Genomic DNA, 25,889 nt, shown 5'->3' with positions numbered 1-25,889 from the left:
TCCAGGTACTATTTTGAGGCCCTTGGTATGTTTATCATAATCATAAACGCAAAATAAAAGTTTCTTCATCATATGTCTCTTTAGCTATAAATTACAATATTATTATTAAGACTTAGCCAAAAGGAAAGATTTATAAACTATAAAGAGTTTTACTTCATGCAAAATTTTCATTTCTCTAATAAGACATTAACTGCTTTTCTCTGCGGCCCTCCAAGTACCTACAAATCCAAAATGTGGCCCTGCAAAGGGTTTGAGTTTGAGACCACTGCTCTATAATCTTCCACTAGAATTGTGCCGTAATGTTTAATAAACTGAACTACAGTAGAATTAGATGAAGCACTACTTAGCTTTTGACCTGACGGGAGCTCTTGTCGTTTCACTTTTGAAAACTTCATCTGGGGTTTAAAGTTGTTTTAAGTCTTCATATTATTGTTCACAGCACATTAGCATAGACACCAGCTTTTAATAGATACCAATATAATATGCAGGAGTAAGAGAGAAACATCAATATCCTCCCCCCTTCCCCCCCCCCCCTTTAAGATTGTCAGCGATTTTCAGTCCAGCATTTTTGGGATCGTTTCTCATTATAAGAAATACTTTTTCGTACATTTTTTCAGCTGGGTTCGCATTGACAAGCTTCAATATCCCATAGGGCCACACTTGACATTTGTCCATTTGACATCTGTCAATTTGAATAATTAATTATGTTGTTTGTGACGTCAGACGAAACAATAGTAAGTTTGTTGCTCACATGAGGACCATTTCTCTTCGCCGACAGTTATGGCTTTTGGTGCTAATTCTGTGCTGATACATTTTGGCCTTATTTTTAAAGGAGTGAGTCCCTTGCCCTGACGCAGCTATACCGCGAAACACCAGCTAGCTATCGTCGGCAGTAAACCGGGGCACAGCAGAGACGACACTCAGTGAATGAGATCAACAGAGACTTGAACGATTCGACTTGAGCAAGATAAGTTTATTTACTTTATTACTTTATTAAGCTACAATTGAAGTGAAAGCAAACATTGCCAGCTCACAAAATTTAAACTGATACATTGATACAGATAATTTCAAGTGCTAAATTAATTTGTTACTTTGTGTGTTGTTGAAACATATGAAAGACTTGTTCATTTACTATCGTTTTAAAGCGGGAGGTTTTCCAGCCGATGAGGTGGTTTCCCTCTCTAGTATGCTTGTTCAGTCTAGTACAGTGAACATAAGAACATAAGAAGTTGCCTCCGCTGGGTCAGACCAGAGGTCCATCCCGCCCAGCGATCCGCTCCCGCGGCGGCCCTTCAGGCCTATCACCTGTGTAGTGGTCCCTGACTGTTCCTATAACCTACCTCAACTCCTATCTGTACCCCTCAATCCCTTTATCCTCTAGGAACCTATCCAAACCTTCTTTGAAGCCCTGTAACGTGCTCTGGCCTATCACGGCCTCCGGAAGCGCGTTCCATGTGTCCACCACCCTCTGGGTAAAAAAGAACTTCCTAGCGTTTGTTTTAAACTTGCCCCCTTTTAATTTCTCTTTGTGTCTCAAACTTTCTCAAGCTGGGCAACACTAAAGGTAGTGGCCACGGCTTAAGGCACCCAGAAGTGCGTGGACATCACCATGATTACATCATGCAAATGTATGACATCATAACGTTGATGTCCGTGGCGCGCATGTGCAGAGGCCCTCCAGATGGACCCTGAGACGCCAGTAGGGGGTGCCAGCAGGGAAGAGGGCCGGAGAGAACGAGAGGCACTGGCGCCAGCTGATTGCCTACAGCAGTGTTTCTCAAATACTTCAAGCTAAGTACCCCCCTAAATCTAACAAATATCAACTGAGTACCCCAACCACAGACCTCCCTAAGCCTACCCAAGATCCCAACCCCTTTATTAATTGTAACGCAATTTTTTCCATTAATTTTTCATATACACACAAATATACACAGCAGATATAAATTTTCAAAACTGACACATTTCAATCATTATATTGAAAATAAAATCATTTTACCTACCGGCGATCCTCTGCAGGCTGCTGTAATTAGTTTTAAAGGTGAGACCGGGAGGCCAGGGGGGAAGCCAGAGAGCATTTCGGCCTCAAGTCAGTGCGCTGGTCAAAAATTGTTTTTACAAGATTAGGATGATTAGATCTTTGGTTCCCCTCCTTGACATAAATTCTCTTAATGTGTTAACTCATTCTCTCCTAAATGGATTACTGTAATTCATTATTAAAAGGGATATGCCTAAAAGATATAAAACGTCTTCAACTTATACAAAACACAGCTATTAAAATTATTTCAGGCTCAAAAAAAATGTGATCACGTCACTCCTTTGTTACAAAAAGCCCACTGTTTACCTGTTCTACATAGGGTTATATATAAAATTGCCCTCTTGAACTTTAAAACTATGCAAACTAATGCCCCGGCATTTATAGATAGACTACTGATCCCCTATGACCCTCCCAGAATCTTAAGATCAACCTCACAGTATTCCCTTAATGTCCCATCCTTAAAGATAATTGGTACTCGTCGTACCCTTTTTTTTCCAGTCACCGCCCCTTCAATTTGGAACTCTCTCCCTCTATACCTTAGAGCCGAACAAAACTTGCAGAAATTCAAAAGCAGCCTAAAGTGCTTGTTCTTTAAAGATGCCTATAACTGATATTTACACATGTATCTACTCCAGCAATTTTTAACTTTTTCCCTTTTCCTATTGTATTTTCCTTTTATGTATTCTTTCTATAAAATTGTAGTTCTTCCCTCCTTTCCCATTGTTCTCAAGTCATAAATATGTTTGTTTGGTTCATGTATGTCTAATAATCAGTTCATGTATGCCTAATATTTTAAAATTGTTTGTCCCCTAGCTATTTTTAAATACTTTGTACAACGCTTTGTATTTTTGGATAAGCGTTCAATCAAAATTAAATAAACTATGACACTATGAATACTAGAGATAAGGGGAAAACATTCAGGCCTTTGGCAAATCGTGCAGTGCTGGAGCTGTACCGCGTAGGGAAGTCAGCTGACAGGCACCTCTCTTCCTCCTCAGTGTGCCGTGGTATACTTGGAATCTCAGGAGGCACACAGTTTGAGATACACTGGTCTAGTACTGTGTTCTTCAGCCACCGGTCCATGGACCTGTGCCGGAACACAGAAATTTCCTGCCGGGCCACAGGGCTGGCAAGTGCATCTGGTCCAAAACAGTGTTCTTCAACCGCCGATCCACTATGCGATCGATGCAGCGTTATCTTCAAGCCAGCTCCCTCTTCCTCACTGATTCAGTGCACAAAGCCACGGGCAGTGGCTCCTAAGTGCATTCTGCGCCTGAACCGGAAGCCTTCTCTCTGATGTCGCAACTCCCTCCAACTTAGGAATCAAGGAAACTCTTATATCTTGGCATCCCAAGTCCTGTAAATTTTCTTCACACTTCTACCTCTAACCCTCTGTTGTAGTTCCTTCCTATTTCTCCTACTGTAAACCGCGTCGAGCTCTACGAACATGGAGATGATGCGGTATACAAACCTAAGGATTAGATTAGATTAGATCCCCGAATTCTGGTCATGTGACCCCCTATTGGTACAAAAAAAAATGTATACCTAACTATTCCTCCTCTCAGTCCACGCCTCTCTCACTCCTCCCCTACGAGAGGAGCCCAAGCAGTCCAGAAACAGAGAATTCTTCATGAACTTTCTTCCTCCAGCTCTGAGATCCTTATCACTTTGCAGATGCTAATTAGTGGTTTTACAATTCTGTGCATCTTCAGGATGGCATCCTTGTATGCTAAAAGTTGGCAAAGGTGACCTTTCAACAATCCAGCTGCTTGGTTCCCATAACTCGGTTCAGAGACAGGGAGCAAATGTTTTGGTACCAAGTTTTCTCATCTCGCTACACCCACATCATCCTGCAGGGATCCTTGCTCATTATAAATGTTGTATGGCTTTCCAGGGTGCCTGGCATATGAAGTCATACAGCACTAATGACAGTTCAGCAGAACCTTGGAGAAATATCCTCCCAGCAGGGAATGGAGACAAAAACTTTGTAGCAGAGGTCAGCTGGGTTAGCATTGCAAAGGATACATGTGTTCACAGACAGAAAGGTACAGGCTGGGCCTGGCTATGGGAAAATATAGGTCTGTAGTGCCCAGCATACACAAGTGAGGCCAGTATGTTCAGATGATCCATCTGTATGTCCAGGTTATCCATCTCAATGTGCAGGAGATCTATTTGCATGTAGTGCTTTCAATGCATATTCATTGGGGAAATCCTGAACACCCGACTGGCATACGGCTCTCGAGGACCGGAGTTCCCTACCCCTGGATTAGGCAATCCCTTTCCTAGCAGAATTTCCATAATGACAAAGGCTTAGGACAAGGGTAGGCAATTCCGGTCCTCGAGAGCTGGAGCCAGGTCAGGTTTTCAGGATATCCACAATAAATATGCATGAGATAGATTTGCATATCAAGGAGGCAGTGCATGCAAATCCATCTCATGCATATTCATGGTGGAGATCCTGAAAACCTGATCTGGCTCCGGCTCTTGAGGACCGGAATTGCCTACCCCTGGCTTAGGAGATCACCATGTCTGTCAGTCTGTGCAGGTGTAGATCCCTAATAATTTTTGTATTATGCACACCAATTTTTAAGACATGTCAGGAGGTCCAAGAGAAGATCTCTGCCCTGATTGTGGCTAACCAGACAGACCACTACTGGGCACACTTCTAAAGTCTGTGCCCTGAAAACAGCAAAGACAAATAAAGTATGTATATGTAGTATCACATCATACTTTATGAATTTACCATGTTGGCCAGACTGGATGAATTATTCAGGGTTTTATCTGCCGTCATCTACTATGTTACTATGAGAATCTTTTTCGAAAAAGAAAACCATCTAAAAAGTGGCAGATGCCAAAAAAGTACAAAAGACCTTCAAGTTCTGGGTGATTCTACTTTAATGATGACACAGGCCGTGGTTCAGCACCTCTGCCCACGTCAGGGTTCAAAAAGACTTGCTGTTCAGTATAAAAGATCCAAGTTCTGAAGTTATATAAAAAATCTTTGCCCAAACTGGTGAGAAAGGAACATGCTTAGTCTGTCGACCTGGCATGACAAAAATGAAAATACACGCGTGCATACTGCTGTGCTATTCAATCAAACTATCAGACTCATTTTCAAAAAAAAGAAAAACATCCAAAAAGTGTAATAAAGGGACAGATGGACAATTTACTCACCAATCCCTTCCAATTCACTATTTTCGAAACCCACTTTCTAGCCGATTTCTATAGTGGTTGCCTGCAGTGTGTCTAAATCTGAAGGGGGCATGTTGAAGGCATGTTTTGCACAATTGGTGGTTTAAAGGCAATTTGAAGAGTGGCAGTTTGCTTGAGCCCTGCATGTCCCTGAGGCAGAAAATGAAACGAGGCTCTCGTCAGACTTATTAGAAGCCAGCAGCAGATAAGTTTTTGAAATATCACACTCTGAATAGGAGTGTCTTGAATTGTGGAATTAATTTTGTGTCTTTATCAGTCACGTTTACAGAGTGGGCATATAATTGGAATTTGACACAGCATGGATGGACCCTGAGATATTGTGAAACATTTTTGATTAACATTTTGCAGTGTAATAATTAGCATGAGAGCAACTCAAAACTATTTTGAGGAGAAAAGTAGTGTTCAAAATACCATATCACATGAGTAGAAACTGATGAACACCATTAATTGCAAAATGGTGAAATTTTTATAAATGAAGAAAAAAGCACCGTTTTGCTGTTAATGGAAGTCTTTATTTTTGTAATTTGCACACAATTTGAAGAAAATAAAAAATAATACAGAAAAAAAAATATTAAATTCATAACAAACACACACAAGCTTTTTCTGACCCATGATAAGAAGTTATGCCCTAATGTGTTGTGCTGACACTAATCCCCTCCTTTTACAAAACCGCAATAGCAGTTTTTAGTGCAGGCCGGTGCGTTGAATGCGCTACTCCCAATGCTCATAGGAACTCTATGAGGGTCAGGAGCAGCGCAGAGCATTCAGCGCCCCAGCCTGCACTAAAAACTGCTCTCGCGGTTTTGTAAAAGGAGGTGGGGGGAAGGCATAGTACAACAAAAAGAATCTTGAGATCTTTTCCTCGTTCACTTAACATCATTTGATGGTGTTCATCAGTTTTTTTTTGGGGGGGGTTGTCTCTCACCACATGCAGGACACAGATCTTACAAGTCTCTCCAGCATTGGGCATCATTCTCCCATTCTTGATTTTGTCACTCTTTGTCTCTATTTGCAGGACAGACCACTCAAGTCTACAGCATCGGCCTCAGCTCCCACTATTCTTGGTCAGTGGTCGGGCCCAGTCATACTCTGATTCTTCCCTCTCTCCTTAAAGAATGACATGGAGATGGTTTCCCATGCTTATCCGCGGGGACAGGAACAGTGATGGATTTTGTCAAAGTGTCATTCTCTGCTTGTAGCCTTAAGCAAATGCTAGATACTTCCTGCTTTGGTTTTATAGGTTAAGAGTTGCATGTGAGCACTGCTGTTTGTGCTTCTGCTGTATCCCATTTGCAGATCGCCTGCCTCTCTTTTCATCCCCTGTTAGCTGGGAAATTCAGTGACAGTAACGATGACTGGCTAGTTCAGCAGGGTTTAACTGAACAGGAGCTTCTTTGGAATTTATACCCCATAAAATGGACAATCCTATCTACCCTAAAAAAAGGAGAAATGATAAATTTATTCATTCATTTAATTTTCTATACCATTCTCCCAGAAGAGCTCAGAACGGTTTACATGAATTTTCCGCTATAGAAATAATGAATAGTAGTAGTACTCAAGCATTTTGTCCTGTCTGTCCCAGTGGGCTCACACTCTTATCTAATGTACCTGGGGCAATGGGATTAAGGGATCCTTTTACAAAGCTGCGCTAGCGGTTTTAGCGTGCGCTAAATTGCTGTGCGCGCTAGACGCTAACGCCAGCATTGAGCTGGCGTTAGTTCTAGCCGCATAGTGCGGGTTTAGCGCAAGCTAAAATTCTGCGCACGCTAAAAACGCTATCGCAGCTTAGTAAAAGGAGCCCTAAGTGACTTGCCCAGGGTGCTGAGGCTGTAGCTTTAACCACTGCGCCACATTTCCCCATTCATACTCTGGTTCTGGTAAAAGGAAATTATATTTCATTTATTCTATACAATATCTTCCTGTAAAACCTCTCATAGACCTCCCTACCATTCCTCACACTATTTTTGTTTTTAAAATTATGTATGTAATGTTGTAATCCGCCTTATATGAAGGCAGAATATAAATAATAAACTATAAGCAAAGCCTGGTGTAGCAGGCTTCACTCCTTGGACTCCTTCCTGCAAGCATAGAGGTGTTGCTCAGAGAGAGAACCCACCCTTATACTGCAGTGGTAAACAGTTTACTCAGCCTGGAGATCATAAGATCACACAAGACCAGAAGGAAGTGCCAGCTGGTGTGTTTTGAAAATGTTTGCATGCCGGTACAAAGAGAGATTGCACAGTGGAGGAAGCACAGAAGTAGGGGATCCCTCCATTTAGGCTAGTTGAGGTGGGGAGAGATTTGGGGATTGAAGCCAAGGAGGCAAAAAGGACTCGTTATGGACTAACTGGGTCCGCTACTCTCAGCATCGCTTGTATGTGGTTAGCACTTTACACCAGAATTTTTTGAAGCTCTGGAGCACTTCCCACTCATATGAAAATAAGAACTGTGATGTGACAAAGTATATTATGCATGCTATAACTCAGCACTGACTTGGCACATTCATATTCTGCATACTCCTGGGACTACTAGTAGAATCCGTACAAACCTATTCTTTTCCTAGCGACTAGTGAAAAAAAGTCTCTCCATTAGAGAATGGAGGAGATATGTACAGTATATGTTGCTGTCCATCTGTGGCTTGTAGCAGTACTGAATGCAAGGAATCAGCTGATAGGGGAATGAAATAGTTAACTGAAGCATCAAAAAAGGGGGGTAAAAATAAACAAGTGGTATTCAAATAAAGCTGAGCTGTGATCATAGAGCTTAACCAAGGACCAGAGAAAAACACTTGCTTGCTAGCAGGTACAGGGTGACAGGAAAATATGAACAGAGTGACAAAGAAAAAGAGAGTCAAGGTCATATTCAGTGACAGAGACACATACATAAAGCAAGAAATACACCTACATACACTGCACAAAGAAAGCAAACACAGAGCAACATCCAAAGACAGACTGGACCATTCCTAAGAGAAGGAGACAGTCTGACCATCCATAAGAGGAGGAGGCAGAGTGGTGGAGTGAGAGAAATACCGAAAGAGGGAGAGTGATCACTGTGGATTATTTATCAGAAATTTGAGGGTCTGTCCTAAAAGAAACATTGGAATTCTCCTTTCTTCTTTCCCCCGAAGGCTCATGATGGAAAGTGCTCCTGTCCTGGAGAGCAGGTTCTATTCAGTACAAATTCTAAACAAGCCGTTGTCCCAGAAGCTGCAGTGCTAACTAAGGTAAGTACAATCTGTAACCCAGCCCAGCAATGTGGGCTGCTGAAGCAGAACTTGGATTGGTACGTGCAGGATCTGTTTGCATCACCCGCACCGCCTTGGAACAAAACTTGTGCGACCGGATGGCAGTGTGTGTCGTGTGTTTGCACCAAAGGCACGGGTGCCTGTAGAATGCTTGTCCTCATTTTTGTGTAGCATGATTTGTACATTTCTGTGGTTGGATGAGTTTCTGTAAAAAATTTTTGCCTAAGCAGCTGTGTGTTTGCCCTCATTCTGAGTTTCACCTGTTTACATTCCTAGGTGTGTCGTTAGAGACTTTGCTTGTATAGATGTTGCTATTTTACTCCAATGGGGAAATCATGTAGTCATTTATCTGCATGCACCCTTGTGTGTTCATACCACAGCCTGTGTTATGGTTAGGGGAGCGGCCCACATCCACCTGAGCCTCTGTGATATGTAACATGTTTTGTGCACACGCAGAACATGTGCTTTTGAACAGGTGAGGGAACAATGGTCATATCTTTTTCCATTGTGACGTATTTGTACATATGCTGTGTGTTTAGTGAAGGAGTTCTCAACCCCGTCCTTGGGGACACACTGAGCTAATCAGGTTTTCAGGATATTCACAATGCGTGCAAATCTCTCTCATGCATATTCATTGTGCATAAGCCGAAAATCTGACTGGCTTAGTGTGTCCCGAAGACTGGGTTGAGAACTCCTTGGTTAGTGCAAGTGAGGTAATACCGGGGGGGGGGGGGGGGGGGGTGAAACAAACTGCTCTTTTGAGTCAAGCTGGGAATCTGTAAGACTAAGAGGAAAATGGAGCACTGAAAGCAGCCTCTTCCTTGGTACTCTTTTCTCCAGTAACTGCCCCAGTCAGCTGTGAATGGAATGCATGGAAATCTGTCTATCTGCTTTGCATTTCTCTGTGTGCTGCTTGGGTTGGGATGAGTACATGATTGGACTATTGGAAATGCCCTGATGTCCATATGCATAGCGTGGAGATATTTTGCCCGTGAATGTGAACATTTCACATGTTTACATGTAATTCAGCTTGCACCTATGCATAAAGAAGATGGATGATACCTTAGATACATACAGTTACCAAAATATGGGCTGGGTTTAGCTCAGTCCTGTTACAATAGTCGCTCAAGGTGAGTCACATTCAGGTACAGGAGGTTTTCCGCTGTCCCTGGAGGGCTTACAGCAGGGCTTACAGCAGTGTATCACAAACTGTGTGCTGTGGTGAGATTCTGGGTGAACTGTGAGACACCGGCGAGGATGCTTGCAGGATGTGCCTCTTGTAGCGAGAGGCATGTAATGTAGGCAGTCAGCCGGCGCCTCTTCTTCTCTCTGCACCTCTTCTCCTCCAGCACCCCCCACTGGTGTAGTACTAGCAGGCTCAGGGCCCTGTCTAGAAGGCCTCCACGAATGCACATTACATCATCATATCGAAGTCCACGCATTTCAGGATGCCCCGCCCCAGCCCCATGTTTAATGTGTCTTCAAAAAGTTTGCAGGGCACTGGCTTATAGTTATAAGTGTTCCCTCTAAGCCAGTGATTCCCTACGGGGGCGCTGAGAAGTCTAAGGGGGGCATTTTGTGTTAAAGTCATATTGAGGGGGTGCTGAGGACCAGCTGGCAATTGGCGAATCCAATGGCCACTGATGGCAGCACTGCCCCAAAGCTTCTCCTCTGACGCAAGCTGCCCAGGTGGAAACAGGAGGAGAAGCTTTAGGGCAGTCGCACGGGACTTGGTGAGAATGTTGCCACGTCTGGATACCTCAGAAAGAGAAAAATGAAGAGCGCCCACAAAGATGGGAAAGGGAGGAAGGTGGCCCGATGAGGGGAAGAGTTTGAGTGGCACTGAAGGGAAGTGGAGGGAGATGGGGAAGGGTATCAGATGCTGAAAGGAAGTGAGGGGAGAGAGAGGGAAGCAGACACTGAAAGGAAGTATGTACAATATAGGTTACCCAAGGGGGCACTATCGAATCATTCACTGAAAAAGTGGACTCTGATTCAAAAAAGGTTGGGAACCTATGCTCTAAGCTGAGTATGAGTCCTCCACCTACAGTCCTGCCTGTGTGGGGTGCTGTTTCATTATCACATTTTCATTGGTGAAGGACAGGCAAGTCTATAGGACTCCAGGGAACCAGCCTGTCCCTAAGAATTCAATGCACCACCCCCCACTGGCAACAATGCAATTGAAGGACTTCCGCTCAGCTTACAGGGAACAATATTCAGCCCACAGCTAGTGTTTAAAACAATGACAACCACGGTGAAAATAACACTGCATATTCAGCACTAGTATCTGGGAACCAGCTACTGCTATCCTGTAGGTGGTGATTTTCAGACCAGTGGGTAGTAAGGGGAGGTGGAGCACTCTGGGCGCCATTTTAGCTGGGGTGAACTGCCAACATCTCTCCTACCTCCCCCCAGCGACGGGAGGTGTCTCTTAAATGCATTTACCCCCTTAATACCTCTTCTAGTCTTGCTAACAATGAGCAAGAACTCCTCCCCACTGCTCACACCAACTTCAGCCCTCCATCTGTCATCACTTCCTGTTTGCGGAACCAGGAAATTATGTCAGACAGAAAGCTCAGCTGGCACAATCAGCGGGTAGAAGATCCTACTCACTGCCGATAAAGAGAGAAGACTCAAAAAGGTAGGGGAAGAGGAATGGAGGGGAAGAATGCATCTAAGAGACCTCCCCCACTACTGGGGGGCGCACAGCGCAGTGATGCTAGATGCCTCCACCCCAAGCGAAGGCTTCCTTCACTATGCCACTGATTCAGACCACTAACCAGATGAAGTTAGTAAATTCTTGTTAATAGTCTGAATAGCACGGTTAACCAGATTACCTCTGGCTATGCCCAAAGATCACCCTGGAATCTGTCTTTATCTGCTAAGTCTATTCCCTTCAGTAAGAAAAAAAGACAGAAATAAAGAGGGGGGCAGGGGGAGAGAGAAAGACAGAAAGAAAGAGGGGGAAGGGGAGAGAGAAAGAAAGAGAGACAGAAAGAAAAGGGGAGGGGGCAGAAATAAAAAAATATTGGATTTACAGAAGCAGGAAGTGCAACCAGAGACTCATGAAATCTCCAGACAAAAAGGTAGGAAGAATGATTTTATTTTCAATTTAGTGATCAAAATGTGTCCGTTATGAGAATTTATATCTGCTGTCTATATTTTGCACTATGGCCCCCTTTTACTAAACTGCAATAGTGGTTTTTTAGTGAAGGGACCCTATGAGCGTCAAGAGTAGTGTGGGTCATTCAGCGGTTTAGTAAAAGAGGAAGGGGTATATTTGTCTATTTTTGTTTATTCTCACCCGCCTTTATCCAAGGCGAGTTACATAGTAACAAACAAAATAAAAAATTTACATTTATCGTACAAAACACTTCAGAAACACACTATAACAAATTACATGCTTACATATCAAATCAAATTACATATAGTTGTTATTGAGATGACATTGCATATTTTAAAGTCATCTGCCTTGACCTCTTTGGAAAAAAAATCCAAATATAAATTATAATTAACATTTTCTCTGCATACAGGTGTGCTTTGTGTTTTTTAAAATATTATTGTTGGTAGATCATTTGGTTACTTTAAAAGTAGCTCGCAAGCCAAGAAAGTGTGGGCACCCCTGGATTAGATAAAATAAAAAGTAACTGACACACACAGAGCTCTGCTAATGCACCTCAGGCCTGACCTGCAGTACTTTCTACTATTCCAATAAAAGGGACCTCCACACAAAACTCTGCCACAGAAATCCCCTTCCCACCCTCCACAACATACACATGTGGCTCTTTGAATACCCCTCATTTATTAGGATAGATGAAGTTAACGCTCCTCTTTCCCTCTGTGAGAGAAGGGCACAAGAAGATATTTACCTGTTCTTATTGTTGGTATTGATTACTTGGATATTTGAACTATGTTTGGTGTATTTCTCGATGACGGTGATGTATTACAGTATTATTTTGCTATTGTTAGTCCCTTTGAGTCTGGGGGGGGGGGCGTACAATATATGAACATGCTATAATATGTAATCTCCAGCATTTTCTAATTATAACCAATGGACTTCAGCCCAATGATTTCTCCACCACTTTGTTGCCATGAGAATTGGAGTCTATTGCAGAATATATATTATTCCATCACAAGTTAAAAGAAACTTGCTGTTTTGTTACCATTAGGGAGAATATTCTGTATAGTGTTTTTGCAGTATTGTGTGGTGAATGTAGGAATTGGAATATTTTTAATGTATGAAACTAGCTGTTGCCCTCTGTACAATCCAATAGTTGCAAACATGGATTATATGTCTTTAAAGGGAATGAAAACAAAATATAACCTAAAGTACATTCTCTAGCTGGAACAATAGGATATTGTACTAATGGCTAGAGTTCAGCCACATGGATCTTTTGCTCATGTTTTATTAGTTCATTTTGTCACACATCCTCCTAATCTAGGCAGAATTAACTATACCTAATTAACTATATATTAACTATAGTTTAAATTTGCCTCCTTCTGCTTCAAAGCACTACACGGACTTGCCCCTAAATATATAACTGACCTTTTCATCTTCTCAGCCAATAGACACAAGAGAAGCTCACATTCCAACTTCGTTTCCCCCCAGTGAGAGGTTGTAAACTGAAAAAACACCACGAACATCTTCTCTCGCACCAAGCAGCATCATGGGGTAAAGACCTAGAACAATTGCTTTCGCCCACTACTTATGAGGAATTTAGGAAACGTCTGAAAACACACCTGTTCCTAAAGTATCTAGACTACTTCTCTCTCCCCTCTATAGCGATTAACTTGTTCTATTGATCACTCTCTCCTCAAAAATGGATTTCCTGTCCTATTAACCCTCTTTCTTCCTCCCCTCTTAAAGTCAATCAATTTGTACCTTTGCAAACCGCATAGAACTTCACGGTATTGCGGTATATAAGCTGTTATTATTATTATTATTATTATTATACCTGGGTACAAATTATATTGCAAGGATAGAGTAGATCAAATTGTAGGGGGATTGCGCTATGTTAAAGAGGGAATTTAATCAAATAAAATAAACATTCTGCATGACATAAATAGCAGTGTAGAATCCTAATGGATAGAAATTCCATGTGTGAAAGGAAGGAACATAAAGTTAGGGTTATACCACCATGCCCCGGGACAAAATGAGCAGACAGATGAAGAAATGTTTTCAGAGATTAGGAAAGCTGAAAAATGGGCAACACTATAATAATGGGTGATTTCCATTACTCAAAATATCTAAGGAAAGAACATATATAATCATAAAGTTTCTCAGACTTATGTCCTATCAGTAACCAAAGGGAACCCCCAAGACACTGCAAGGTCCACCCATTGCACTAAACCCATACACACTGTGTACAAACCCACTCATACAACCACACACAAAAAAACAAAGAAAAAAGTGGAGAAATTGCCTCAGTACAGCTTCATATGGCAAAAAACTCCACTTATAGAACAAGAGCAGGTGAAATCATTCAAACACACACCAGTGTTTGTATGAGTTGTAGTTTCAGTAGATGGTGGGCCTCGACTGCTGGTGATGCAGGATGACTTTATCCCCTGACACAGCATAGCGAAACAGAGATTTACCCGACGGGCACAATTGGCTGCGGGGGCCGGGTGGGCTAATACCTTTTTGGGTGCTTGGAAGTCAGCCTGGATACCGTCTGCAGCTAAGTTTTCAAGTTTTGTTCCTTTAGCTCACTTTTGAAATTGTTTGAGACTTTGTGGATGTACTGCTTTTTTTTGCTCATACATTTGAGTTTTGAAATTGATTGGCATGCAATTACGTAGCCTTGCAACTGTGTAACAACCCGTAACCTGCATCTTTGTAGCAGTCTGTTGCCCTGCAACTCTATAGTAGTCAGTAGCCTGCACAACACCACAGTAGCCTGTAACCTCTTACAACATTGTTTAAGCAGACAGCCAACCAGACAGTCCGCAGCCCATACAGCCTATATAGCCTGACAAATATTTCAACCTGATAAGCCTGTACAACCAGGACAAAGACTATTTACCCCGTAATCTCACACACACCACCCTCTACTCCTCCCACAACACCCTCTTGCTAACTTCCAAACAACAAGCACCTCCCCCCACATGCGCGCCACTATGTTCTGGCCAAACTCTCACCAATGCGCCTCACTGCTCCTACTTTATCTACTCACCATCAAGATCTGCACAGCCAACCCAATATACTCTGCACCCATCCCAGTTCACTACTCCTCATACCGCACAGTAAAATCCAAATTTCATACCTTTACTCACCACACTCCATATGACTACCCAGATACAGGTCCACCCCCTGACACAGGTCCTCCCCCAACCCCAAATCCCCCCTCCCTCACAGATCTACCAAGCCTCACATGAAAAAAACAAAGATCACTGAAAAAACTAGCCTACTCCCACTACCCTCCAACAGACCTCACTAACTACCAGAACCTACAAGGATCTTACCTAAATATAAGATCGATGAGAAACAAATCCATTTTGATCAAAGACTGGTTACTGAAACCAATCCCAACTTTGTTCTACTCACGGAAACCTAGCTGCTATCAGACAAAGATATTATTATCAAAGACTGTCTTCCCCCAGGCTTCAAGATTCTATCCTTAGCCAGAACCTGGGGAAGGTGAGGAGGACTAGCAATAATCTATAGAGACCATCTAAACTGCACCACACTTAACACCAAATCTTCTCCCAACTCAGAAATATTAACCATCTCACTAACTTCAAAGTCATTTGCCTCCTCCCTAACAATCACTTTGTTCTATATCCCACCCAAAAAATGGATCCTAGCCAAAGAGTACTTCGCAGAATGTCTACTAACTAACTCTTTAGCAAGTCCATACAACCTATTATGCGGGGATATCAACATTCACCTAGAGCAAACAGACCAGTCAGATATATCGGGTTTTTGGTCACTTATTTCTCAACTAGGCTACTTCAAACCCCTGCCCATCAAAACCCACCAAAGAGGTCATCAGTTAGACCTGGTGACATTCTCTGCCAAAGAACAAACCAACCCCAAATTCTACTGGAAACAAGATAGCTGGACAGACTCCCTATGGTCTGACCACAAACTATATAGCTTCTCCTTTCACTGCCAACAAAAAACCACCAAAAACAGCAAAAAAAAAAGAAACACCAAAACTCACACCACTAGAGGTAAGATCGACCCGGTCGAATTCTGGTCCCACTATGAAACTATCGCAAAACAAAATGAAGAAACGGATCAACTTATGACCTCCTGGATCAAAGACAGCACAAACATTCTAAATGAAATAGCCCCCATAAAAACCCGTGGAATTAGATCTCCAAATCAGGAGGGAAGGTTCAATTCAGAGCTACTACTAGTAAAGAGGGACCTTAGAAAATCAGAAAGACTATGGATTAAATCTGGAACACAGGAACACAGAGTAGCATGGAGACTCAAACTAAAAAACTACAAAAACCTCACCAAGGAAAAACGAAAAAATTTCTATGCCCACAAAATTGGAAATGTCACAACTAACAGCAGTAACCTCTTTAAACTGGTTAACGACCTCTACAACCTTGAGACACTCACTGATAACCGTGATGATGAATCCACATTAACCGCTAACACCCTAGCAGACTTCTTTAACTCTAAGATTCAGAAATTAAGATCATCGTTAACTGCCCCACCCAACCCCCATGGGGACTTTCCAATTCTCCCAAACACCGACAGGACTAAACCAGACCTAGGGTCCAGAACGGACCTAAGCTGGAATCAATTCACAATTATCGACTGGCATACCTTCAACAAATACTTCAAGAAATATACCAACTCCTTCTGCAGACTGGATACCTGCCCCCCCCAAACATTATGAAAACTGCTCCGATCCACTTCAAAGCCAATATGTTGGCATGGGTAAACCTCCTTCTATCCACAGGTAGTTTCCCAGCAGAACAGGGCCACATTTCGATAACCCCAATCATAAAAAACACGAAAGAACCATCCAATACCCCGTCTAATTACAGACCGATCGCAAGCATTCCGCTATTCACCAAAATAGTTGAAGGGGTGGTAAATGCCTAACTCTCCACATACCTGGAAAAATTCAACATCTTAAACGACAATCAATCAGGCTTTCGCTCTGACCACAGTACCGAAACCATCATAGCCTCTCTACTAGATCACCTACACACACTCTTTAGCCAGGGCTCCAGCGCCTTGATCCTGCAACTCGACCTGCGCAGTGCATTCGACTTAATCGACCACAACATTCTCTTAGACTGCCTTGCATACATCGGCATCTCCGGCCAGGTCCTCAACTGGTTCCACGGGTTCCTACGAAACAGATCATACAGGGTATTTAAGAATGACTCTTCTCATATAACTGGGACAACTCCTGTGGTGTTCCGCAGGGCTCCCCCCTGTCCCCCATCCTGTTTAATGTCTACCTTGCATCCCTGGGAAACCTCCTGCAAAGCCTCAAGCTAAAATTTTTCATCTACGCAGATGACATCACAATAGTCATCCCGCTATCCAGTTTTACACCAGAGTTTCTCACCTTCCTTTCAAGTACACTCAATCAGATAGAACTCTGGATGCTATCCTACAGACTAAAACTAAACCCCGACAAAACAAAATTCTTCCTAGCTACCTCCAAAGACAATATCAAAGACACCACAATTCAAGTAAAAGGATCAACCTTCCCCCTCGAACAAACCTTTAAAATACTGGGAGTCACACTGGACAAACATCTATCCCTGGAGAAACACACTGATATTACAGTTAGGAAAAGTATCTCGGTGCTCTGGAAACTACGCACCATAAAAAAATATTTCGACGACACGCCATTCCGCCTGCTAGTACAATCCTCCATTCTTAGCATACTGGACTACTGTAATATCATTTACTTGAGCTCCACGAAGAAAACCATCAGAAGACTCAGAATGATCCAGAACACCGCTGTCCGCCTCATAATCGGCCTGAAAAAATGGGAACATGTCACCCCTTTTTACCACAAATTTCATTGGCTGCCATTAGAATCCAGAGTCCTATTCAAATTCACCTGTTTTTGTTACAAAACAGTATTTGGTCTATCCCCAAGCTACATCAACCCACACTGCTTCCTGAATCACAGAAACAAGAATTTCCGCAGAATTCAGCTGTTCACCTTCCCCTCCCTAAAACTCTGTCACTCCAATAAATTCCTCGACAAAACCTTCGCCTTCCAGGCTGCCAAACTAAACCCATGGATAGCCCAAATGATCCTCGATGCCCCCACCTACCTCGGCTTTAGAAAATTACTCAAAACTCACCTCTTCCAAGGCCAGGACCCTTAATGCCCCCTCCTCAAAGAACCAAAACCTCGCTCCCCCTATTGTACCACCCTACCCCCCCGACCCACTCTTTCCTACTCCTTCCAAACTCAACTACTCTGTTGCCTGCAACTCTGATCAATTGATACTGAACCGTTTGTAACTCTGTATTAATTGATGTGAACCGCCTAGAACTCCCTGGGTTGCTACAGGGCTGCTACAGTGTTTTTCCCACTGCTGAGAAGTTACCACATGTGTGTTTGTGATTTCACCTGCACTTGTTTTATAAGTGGAGTTTTTTGCCATATGAAGCTGAACTGAGGTATTTTTTCCACTTTTTTCTTTGATTTTTTGTGTGTTGTTGTATGAGTGGGTTTGTACACAGTGTGTGGGTTTAATGCTGTTGGGTGGACCTTGCAGTGTCTTGGGGGGTTCCCTTTGGTTCCTGATAGGACATAAGTCTGAAAAACTTTGTGATTTCAATTACCCCAATATTGACTGGTTAAATGTTACTTCGGGGAGTGCTAGGGAGGTAAAATTCCTAGATGTCATAAATGACTGCTTCTTGGAGCAACTGGTCCGGGAACCGACAAGAGGGGGTGCTATTTTAGATTTGCTCCTTAGTGGAATGCAAGACATAGTACAGGAGTTAACTGTGTTGGGTCCACTGGGATAATAACGTGATAATAATGTGATCAAATTTGAGCTGATACCAGGAGTAACGTCGCAAAAGAAATCTACTGTAGGAGCATTTAATTTTTGAAAGGGCTATTATGATAAAATGAGGAAAATGGTTAAAAAGAAGCTAAAAGGATGAGTTGCAAAGGTTAGGACTATATACCAGGTGTGGATGTTATTTAAAAATACCATTATGGAAGCCCAGACCAGATGTATTCCATGTATCAGCAAAAGTGGAAAGAAGAGGAAACGAGAGCCAGAATGGTTAAAAGGTGACGTGAAAGAGGGTATTAGAGCCAAAAAAACATCCTTTAAAGAATGGAAAAAGGATCCGAATGAAGAAAATAAGAAGGAACACAAGCACTGGCAAGTTAGATGCAAAGCATTGATAAAGGCAGCTAAGAGAGAATATGAAGAGAAACTTGCAAAAGAGGCAAAAACTCATAGCAATTTTTTTAGGTACATCAGAAGCAGAAAACTTGTGAGGGAAACTGTGGTACTGTTGGATGATCAAGGAACAAAAGGGGCGCTCAGGGAGGATAAGGCCATTGCAAAAAGACTGAATGAATTTTTTGCTTTGGTCTTTACAGTAGAAGATGTAAGAGATCTACCTGAACCGGAAATGGTTTTCAAGGGTGATGATGCGGAGGAACTAAAAGAAATCTTGGTGAATCTGGAAGATGTACTAAGCCAAATCAACAAGTTTAAAAGTGATAAATTGCCAGGACCAGATGGTATACATCCCAGGATATTAAAAGAACTAAAAAATGAAATTGCTGACCTGCTGTTAGTGATCTGTAACCTGTTGCTAAAATCATCTGGAGCGCAGGTGGTTTTCTCATCGATCCTCCCAGTTAGAGGCAAGGGAAGAGCCAGAGATGAACGTATCCTGAGGACGAACGAGTGGCTACAGGGATGGTGCCGGGATATGAACTTCGGATTCCTAAACCATGGGGGAGGGCTACAAGGACTTCAGGGACCAGACGGACTCCATCTGACCAGTAGGGGTAAGAACGTCTTCGGACACCGACTAGCCCGCCTGCTTCACAGGGCTTTAAACTAGGTAAGTCAGGGGAGGGTACCCATTCACATATTAGTGCAGAAAGGAATTATCCTGATGAGGTGAGTCGAAACTCCGCTTCCATGTCCAAGGTAAGTACCCACATTGCAAACAGTTCTTTAGGAGTCACACCGACTCGGGTAGGATACGCCTCACAGGGACTTAGCAAACACAAGATATGGAGGGCCATGTATGTCAATGCACACAGTTTAGGTAACAATATTCTAGAATTGGAGGCTGAAATAAGGAATGCCGACCTAGATGTGGTGGCAATATCTGAAACTTGGTTCACGGACTCACATGGGTGGGATATGGCTATACCGGGCTACAATCTACTTCGTCAGGACAGAGAGGGCAGGTTAGGAGGGGGGGGTAGCTCTATATATTAAAGAGGACCACCAGGATCACAGATGTCAAGTACACCGGGGAGTCCCTCTGGGTAAACCTGGCAAGAGGCATAGAAAAATGCCTATATCTAGGTGTGGTATACAGACCCCCAAGACAACTGGAAGACATGGACGCAGAATTAATTGAAGACATAGAGAATATCACTCTACGAGGAGAAGCTGTACTGCTAGGGGACTTCAATATGCCTGATGCAGACTGGAACTCATTTTCAGCGACAACCAGCGGTAGCAGGAGGCTCTTAACCTCCATAAAGGGAGCACGTCTCAAACAAATGGTAACGGAGCCCACTAGGGCCCAGACGATCCTCGACCTGGTACTCACCAACGGGGAAAGCGTCTCAGAGGTTTCAGTAGGAGATAGGCTAGCATCCAGCGACCACAACATAGTATGGTTCAACCTTAGGAAAGGCTTCCCTAAATCAAACACGAAAACAAAGGTACTCAATTTCCGGGGCACAGACTTCGCACGCATGGGAGATTTCGTCCATCGGACGCTGCAGGACCAAGCGGAGACCGATGATGTAGAAGCTAAGTGGTTAACACTGAAATCAACCATACATGAAGTAACTAGCCGCTTCATAAAATCAGTAAATAAACGACAAAGAAACAATAAACCCCAATGGTTCACCGCGGAGATCTCGCACCTCATTAAGGAGAAGAAAAAAGCGTTTCTCTCCTACAAGCGCACGGAGAAAAGAGAGGCAAAGGTAGAATATAGGACCAGGTCTACAGTGGTCAAAATGGCAGTTAGGGAGGCAAAACTTCGAGTGGAAGAAATTCTGGCAAAAAACATTAAAAAGGGGGACAAATCCTTCTTCAGGTATATTAGTGACAAAAAAGGAACACAGGTGGGATAATACGCCTTAGAAGACCGGACGGAAGTTACGTGGAAGCAGATTCCGATAAAGCCGAACTACTGAATGAATACTTCTGCTCAGTCTTCACCTGTGAGGCACCGGGACACGGTCCGCAGTTGAAGGCAACACAAAGCACAGAAGACCCGTTTCAGAATTTTGAGTTCACACCAGGTGAAGTTTACAGTGAACTGGCAAGACTCAAGGTGAACAAAGCCATGGGACCAGACAATTTGCACCCAAGAGTGCTCAGAGAATTGAGCGATGTCCTGGTGAAACCATTGGCTGAGCTATTCAATCTCTCCCTAAGTAAGGGGAAAGTTCCCCTTGACTGGAAATTAGCTAATGTCGTTCCTCTGCATAAAAAGGATTGCAGGGCAGAGGCTGCGAATTATAGACCGGTGAGTCTCACATCAATAGCGTGCAAACTCATGGAAACACTAATTAAAAGCAAATTGGACACGATCTTGAATGAAGGGAATCTTCGGGATCCCAGTCAGCATGGATTCACCAAGGGTAGGTCCCGCCAATCCAATCTCATCAGCTTCTTTGACTGGATAACAAGAAAGTTGGACTTGGGAGAGTCTTTGGACATTGTGATTGGAGGGTGGCCAATGTTACGCCAATTTTTAAAAAGGGCTCCAGGGGAGATCCAGGAAATTACAGACTGGTAAGCCTCACTTCAGTGCCAGGCAAAATGGTAGAAACAATTATAAAAAATAAAATTGTGGAACACGTAGACAAACATGATTTAATGAGACAGAGTCAGCATAGATTCAGCTGAGAGAGATCTTGACTCACCAATTGCTTGACTTCTTTGAAGGTGTGAATAAACATGTGGATAAAGGGGAGCCAGTTGATATAGTATATCTAGATTTTCAGAAAGCTTTTGATAAAGTTTCTCACGAGAGACTCCTGAGAAAATTAGTGTCAAATTAGTGGCAAAGTTCAGTTGTGGATTAGGAATTAGTTATCGGATAGAAAACAGAGGGTAGGGTTAAATGGTCATTTTTCTCAATTGAGGAGAGTAAACAGTGGAGTGCCGCAGGGGTCTGTACTGGGACCGGTGCTATTTAACTTATTTATAAATGATCTGGAAATTGGAATGACGAGTGAGATGATTAAATTTGCAGATGGCACTAAACTGTTCAAAGTTGTTAAAACGCATGCGGATTGTGAAAAATTGCAGGCAGACCTTAGGAAATTGGAAGACTGGGCATCCAAATGGCAGATAAAATTTAATGTGGACAAATGCAAAGTGATGCACATTGGGAAGAATGACCTGAATCACAGTTACTGGATGATAGGGTCCACCTTGGGGATTAGCACCAAAGAAAAGGATGGGTATCATCATAGACAATACGATGAAACATTCCGCCCAATGTGTGGCGGCAGCCCAAAAAGCAAACAGGATGCTAGGAATTATTAAAAAAGGGATGGTTAGCAAGACTAAGAATGTTATAATGCCCCTGTATCGCTCCATGGTGTGACCTCTTCTGGAGTATTGCGTTCAATTCTGGTCTCATCTCAAGAAAGATATAGTGGCGCTAGAAAAGGTTCAAAGAAGAGCAATCAAGATGGTAAAGGGAATGGAACTCCTCTCGTATGAGGAAAGACTAAAACGGTTAGGGCTCTTCAGCTTGGAAAAGAGACAGCTGAGGGGAGATATGGTTGAAGTCTACAAAATCCTGAGTGGAGCAGAATGGGTACAAGTGGATCGATTTTTCACTCCTTCAAAAATTACAAAGACTAGCGGACACTCATAGAAACATAGAAACATAGAAATAGACGGCAGACAAGGGCCCACGGCCCATCCAGTCTGCCCACCTTAATGTCCCTCCCCTACCTTTGCCCTGTGAATAGATCCCATGTGCCGATCCCATTTGGCCTTAAAATCAGGCACGCTGCTGGCCTCAATCACCTGCAGTGGAAGACTATTCCAACGATCAACCACTCTTTCAGTGAAAAAGAATTTCCTGGTGTCACCTCGTAGTTTCCCGCCCCTGATTTTCAACGGATGCCCTCTTGTTGTCGTGGGACCCTTGAAAAAGAAGATATCTTCCTCCGCCTCGATGCGGCCCGTAAGATACTTGAACGTCTCAATCATGTCTCCCCTCTCTCTGCGCTCCTCGAGCGAGTATAGCTGTAATTTGTCAAGCCGTTTTTCGTATGGTAGATCCTTGAGTCCCGAGACCATCCGGGTGGCCATTCTTTGCACCGACTCCAGTCTCAGCACATCCTTGCGATAATGCGGCCTCCAGAATTGCACACAGTATTCCAGGTGGGGCCTCACCATGGATCTATACAATGGCATAATGACTTCCGCCTTACGACTGACGAAACCCCTTCGTATGCAGCCCATGATTTGTCTTGCCTTGGACGAAGCCTGCTCCACTTGATTGGCAGACTTCATGTCCTCACTGACGATTACCCCCAAGTCTCGTTCTGCTACCGTTTTTGCTAGGATCTCGCCATTAAGGGTATAAGACTTGCATGGATTCTGGCTGCCCAGGTGCATAACTTTGCATTTTTTGGCATTGAAGTTGAGTTGCCATGTCCTAGACCATCGCTCCAGTAGGAGTAGGTCGTGCATCATGTTGTCAGGCATTGAATCTTCGTCTGTTGTGCATTTGCCCACTACATTACTCAGTTTGGCGTCATCGGCGAATAATGTTATTTTACCTCGAAGCCCTTCTGCCAAGTCTCTTATAAAGATGTTGAATAGGATTGGGCCCAAGACTGAGCCCTGTGGTACTCCACTAATCACTTCCGTCATTTCGGAGGGGGTGCCGTTCACCACCACCCTTTGGAGCCTACCTCCAAGCCAGCTCCCAACCCATTTCGTCAATGTGTTACCTAATCCTATAGAACTCATCTTGCTCAGTAACCTGCGGTGTGGTACGCTATCGAATGCTTTGCTAAAGTCCAGGTACACGATGTCCAGGGACTCCCCAATATCCAGCTTCCCTGTCACCCAATCAAAGAAGCTGATCAGGTTGGATTGGCAGGATCTCCCCTTAGTAAATCCATGTTGTCGGGGATCCCGTAGATTCTCCTCCTCCAGGATCTTATCTAATTGGTGTTTGATTAGAGTTTCCATTAGTTTGCTCACTATCGATGTTAGACTCACTGGTCTGTAGTTTGCTGTCTCCATCTTTGAGCCTTTCTTGTGCAGTGGAATGACGTTAGCCGTCCTCCAGTCCAACGGGACGCTGCCTGTACTAAGGGAGAGGTTGAAGAGCGCGGACAGTGGCTCCGCCAAGACATCACTCAGCTCCCTAAGCACCCTGGGGTGCAGGTTGTCCGGCCCCATTGCTTTGTTAACCTTGAGCTTTGACAGCTCACCGTAGACACTGCTGGGCGTAAACTCAAAGTTACTAAACGGGTCAACTGAGCCAACCCTTGCCTGTAGCTGAGGGCCGAGCCCTGGTGCTTCTCGGGTGAAGACTGAGCAGAAGTATTCATTTAATAGTTGGGCTTTTTCCGAATCCTTTTCCACATAGTCTCCATCTGGAGTCCTAAGACGTACAATCCCGCCTGAGTTTTTTCTTCTATCACTGATATACCTGAAGAAGGATTTATCTCCCTTCTGGATGTTCTTTGCTAGAGACTCCTCCATGAGGAATTTAGCCTCCCTGACTGCTGTTTTGACGGCTTTTGATTTGGTCAGGTAGTCTGCTCTAGAGTCCTGCTTCCCTGATTGTTTGTAAGAGATGAATGCTTTTTTCTTCTCCTTGATCAGGTCTGAGATCTCCGCAGTAAACCACTGTGGCTTATTGTTCCTTCTTCGTTTACTTACTGATTTTACATAGCGGTTTGTTGCTTCTTGTATGGTTGCCTTCAAAGTCGACCACATGTCTTCCACGTTATCGGTTTCTTCTTGGCTTTGTAGCGCCTGGTGAACGAAGTCTCCCATATCTTTGAAATTTGTGTCCTTGAATTTGAGGACTTTGGTTAGTGTAGTAGATTTAGTGAAACCTTTCCTGATATTGAACCATACCATGTTGTGGTCACTGGAGGCCAATGTGTCGCCCACCGAGACCTCTGTGACACTTTCTCCATTGGTAAGTATCAGGTCCAGTATTGCCTGATCCCTTGTTGGTTCCAACACCAGTTGCCTGAGTTTTGCTCCTTTCATAGAGTTTAATAGCCTCCTGCTGCTGCCGGAAGCAGAGGTAAGTGTAACCCAATCCACATCACTCGATGAAGTTACAGGGAAATACTTTTAAAACCAATAGGAGGAAATTTTTTTTCACTCAGAAAATAGTTAAGCTCTGGAATGCATTGCCAGAGGATGTGGTAAGAGCAGATAGTGTAGTTGGTTTTAGGGAATGTTTGGACAAATTCCTGGAGGAAAAGTCCATAGTCTGTTATTGAGAGAGACATTTATTTTATTTTTTTATTTTATTTATTCAATTTTCTATATCGTTCTACCAGGGGAGCTCAGAACGGTTTACATGCATTTATTCAGGTACTCAAGCCACTGCTTGCCCTGTATCAGTAGCATGGAATGTTGCTACTCCTTGGGTTTTGGCCAGGTACTGGTAGCCTGGCTTGGCTACCGTGAGAACAGGCTACTGGGCTTGATGGACCGTTGGTTTGACCCAGTTGGGCTAATCTTATGTTCTTATATGAATGTACCGATCTTCTCAGGATCAGAGGCCCAATCATATATCCAGCCCCAAATATCCTTCATAGAGCAGCTTCATAACAAAGCACTCGTAGCCAGCAAGCAACCACCCCGGACAAAGGAACATCTAGTGCCTGGGCTTTTGGGATAGGAGAGCATGGAAAAAGAGTCTAGCATGATCTAAAGAAACCAGTTTGGCTGCTGATGGGAGAGGGGGTAAAGGTGAGGAATAGAAATTTGACATTTCAGGCTTTTTCTGTCTTTTTGGATTGGAAAATTATATGAAATTTCTTTTCTTTTATATGTCCATCCCTAATGTTCTCATGCCCTACCACCAGGGACTTTCACAGAGACGGTTTAGCACATGCAGACAGCAGTGTCAACTACCAGGGTTAGAGCAGAAAATTGGCAACCAGCAGAGGAGATAATGCAGTGGTGGGAAAAAGTCAACTTTTGCAGGTTGTTTTGTTC

At 43.4% G+C, this 25,889-nt stretch overlaps 1 protein-coding gene across 1 annotated transcript in view; it reads left to right on the top strand.

Annotated features, from left to right (window-relative positions):
• The first annotated feature begins 905 nt into the window (after positions 1-905).
• Positions 906-25,889, top strand: part of GALR3 (galanin receptor 3) — a 45,781-nt gene continuing 20,797 nt past the window's right edge. Inside the window, exons 1-3 of the mRNA XM_033929591.1 lie at positions 906-971; positions 6,264-6,312; positions 8,376-8,471. The gene's annotated coding sequence lies outside the window, so the exon portion shown is untranslated. The remainder of the gene's footprint in view (positions 972-6,263; positions 6,313-8,375; positions 8,472-25,889) is intronic.

This window comes from Geotrypetes seraphini, chromosome 2 (genome assembly GCF_902459505.1).
Source record: "Geotrypetes seraphini chromosome 2, aGeoSer1.1, whole genome shotgun sequence".
Taxonomy (NCBI): Eukaryota; Metazoa; Chordata; class Amphibia; order Gymnophiona; family Dermophiidae; genus Geotrypetes; species Geotrypetes seraphini.
The sequence above is the reverse complement of the archived record's forward strand: the minus strand, read 5'-3'. Positions and strand labels throughout refer to the sequence as shown.